We start from the raw sequence: 3139 nt of genomic DNA, 5'->3' as shown, positions 1-3139 counted from the left end.
TGCTAACGTTGAGCTTGGCAGTGTACTGATTCCAAGCGGAGCCAAGAGAAAGCTGCTCCCCAGACCCCTACTCACGCCCAGTTAGAAAGCCGCCTACCTGCAGGAGTACATCTCATCTTGGGCTGTAGCATTAAAGTGCATGGACTAGGATTTGGAAAGAAAGTGGGGCTTGGGAAAAACAACTTGGCCTGCCTGCAGCACAGGAAGGTCAACTCAAAAGAATGGATGGAAACTTTTGGTTCAAAAAGGGCTTGGGGTGCCACAGTTCTTCTCCCCACAACTATCAAGGCAAGGCCCTGGAGAGCAGCCCCTCGAGACCTGACCTACCTACACCAAACCACATCCATCAGTTCTGGAAAGCTGCTTTTTTTTTTCCTTCTTTTCTCCTTTTCCCCACTGGAGTCCTGGAAAGACCAACTTTGATGCACTACTGTGATTAGATCAATTTGTGCTATCCAAATATATTTCCCCATATCTCATTCTTATCTCTCCCCTCCACTGGTTTTACGCTTTTAGACTGTTCTTTGTCTTTTGTTGTTTCTGTCCCCCCCTTTTTTCCTTTTCTTTTCCTTTCTTTTCTTTTCTTTTTATTCTTTCCCCTTTTGGTTTGCTTATTTGTTTGATTTGTCTGTGCATTTGCATGTTTTTGTTTCCTGTATGTTTGTCTGTCTGTTTTCCTTTTCTGGGCTACTTCAAGAAGGAAGCCAAAGTACACATGGTGGAGATTCACAAATATCATTGAGTAGGGAAATAAAATAATCAAAGGCACAACAAAATAGCTGTGATGAGTGAAAAAATGCTATAAATAAGGTGTATAATAAAACGGAGGTGGCCACTACACGAATTGAAGAGGCAGAGAAAATAGGTGAATTAGAAGACACAGTTATAGAAAAAGAGGAAGCCAAGAAAAATAAAGAGAAGTTAATACAGGAGCACAAAAGGAGAATTCAAGACCTGAGTGATACAGTCAAATGGAACAATATCCATATCACAGGAATTCCTAAAGAAAAAGAAAGAGAAAAAGTTCCTGAAGGGGTACTTGATCAAAGTATAGCCAAGAACTTCCCCAATTTGGGGAAGGAAAAGACATTGAAGTCCAAGAGGCACAGAGAACATTGCTTAGACATAACTTGAACTGACCTTCAGCATGACATATCATAGTGAAACTGGCAAAATATAAGGATAAAGAGAGAATTTTGAAAGCAGCTAGGGATAAAAGGGCCCTAACATACAAAGGGAAACCTATCAGAGTGGTTACAGACCTACCTATGGTAACTTGGCAGGCCAGAAAAAAAAGGCAGAAAATCTTCAATGTGATGAACATAAAAAATATGCAGCCAAGAATCCTTTATCCAGCAAGCCCTTCATTCAAAATAGGAGAGATAAAGGTTTTCTCAAATAAACAAAAATTGAGAGAATTCATCACCACCAAACCAGCCCTATAAGAAATCATAAGAGAGACTCTATGAGGGAAATGTTGCAAGGAATACAAGGAACCAGAGACACCACTACAAACATGAATGCTACAGAGAATACAATGAATCTAAATCCACATTTTTGAATAATAACACTGAATGTAAATGACTAAATATTTGAATCAAATTACACAGGGTAGCAGAATGGATAAAAAAAAATCCATCTATTTGCTGTCTGTAAGAGACTCATTTTAGATCTGATGACACCTTCAGATTGAAAGTAAGAGGATGGAGAAATATCTATCATGCGACTGGAAGTCAAAAGAAAGCCAGAGTAGTCATACTTATATAAAACAAACTGGACGTTAAAGTAAAGGCAGTAACAAAAGATACAGAAGCACATTATATAATAATGACAGGGTGTCTCCATCAGGAAGAGCTAACAATTATAAACATCTGTGCACCAAATTCAGAAGCACCCAAATACATAAAACAATCACAAACAGAAACAATCTTATTGATAAGAACGTGCTAATTGCAGGAGATTTTAATTCTACACTTACAGCGATGGATAGATCAACCAGACAGAAAATCACTAAAGAAACAATGGACCTTAATGACACATTGAAACAGATAGATTTGACAGATATTTTTAGAACTCTGCATCCTGAAGATAGGAAATTCACTTTCTTCTCGAGTGCACATGGCACATTCTCCAAGATAAATCACATACTGGGGCATAAAGCAGCCCTCCATAAATATAAATGAATTGGGATCATACCATGCATACTGTCAGATCACAATGCTATGAAACTTGAAATCAATCACATGAGAAACTTTGGAAAACCTCCAAAAAACATGGAGGATAAAAACCACCCTACTAAAGAATGACTGGTCCAATTAGGCAATTAGAGAAGAAATTAAAATATATATGGAAAGAAATTAAAATGAAAATACAACAATCCAAACTCTCTGGGACACAGCAATGGCAGTCCTAAAAGGAAAATTTATTGCAATCCAGGCCTATTTCAAGAAATTGGAAAAAGTGCAAATTCAAAATCTAACAGAGCACCTAAAGGAACTAGGAGGGAAGCAGCAAGAGCACCCAAAGCCCAGAAGAAGAAAAATAATAAAGATCATGGCAGAAATAAACAATATAGATTCAAAAAAAATGTTGAAGAGATTAATGAAACCAAGAGTTGGTTTTCTGAAAAATTAAACAAAATTGACAAACCTCTAGCCAGACTCCTCAGAAAGAAAAGAGAGAACACCAAAATAGACAAAATCATGAATGAAAATGGATCTATTATAACCAATCCCTCAGAAATACAAGAAATCATCAGAGATTAGTATGAAAAATTACAGGCCAACAAACTGGACCACCTAGAAGTACATACATGCACTACCAAAATTTAAATGAGAAGAAATAGAAGATCTGAACAGACCCATAACCAGTGAAGAAATTGAATCCATTATCAAAAATCTCCCAACAAATAAGAGCCCAGGGCCAGATGGCTTCCAGGGGAAGTCTATCAGACATTTAAAGCAGAGTTAATACCCATTCTTCTCAAGCTGTTCCAAAAAATAGAAATAGAAAGAAAACTTCAAAACTCATTCTACGAAGCCAGCATCAGTTTGATTCCCAAACCAGAGACCCAACAAAAAAAGAGAACTACAGGCCAATATCCTTAATGAATACAAATGCAAAAGTACTCAACAAGAGA

Source organism: Suricata suricatta, chromosome 4 (assembly GCF_006229205.1).
Source record: "Suricata suricatta isolate VVHF042 chromosome 4, meerkat_22Aug2017_6uvM2_HiC, whole genome shotgun sequence".
In the NCBI taxonomy this organism is placed as follows: domain Eukaryota; kingdom Metazoa; phylum Chordata; class Mammalia; order Carnivora; family Herpestidae; genus Suricata; species Suricata suricatta.
The sequence above is the reverse complement of the archived record's forward strand: the minus strand, read 5'-3'. Positions refer to the sequence as shown.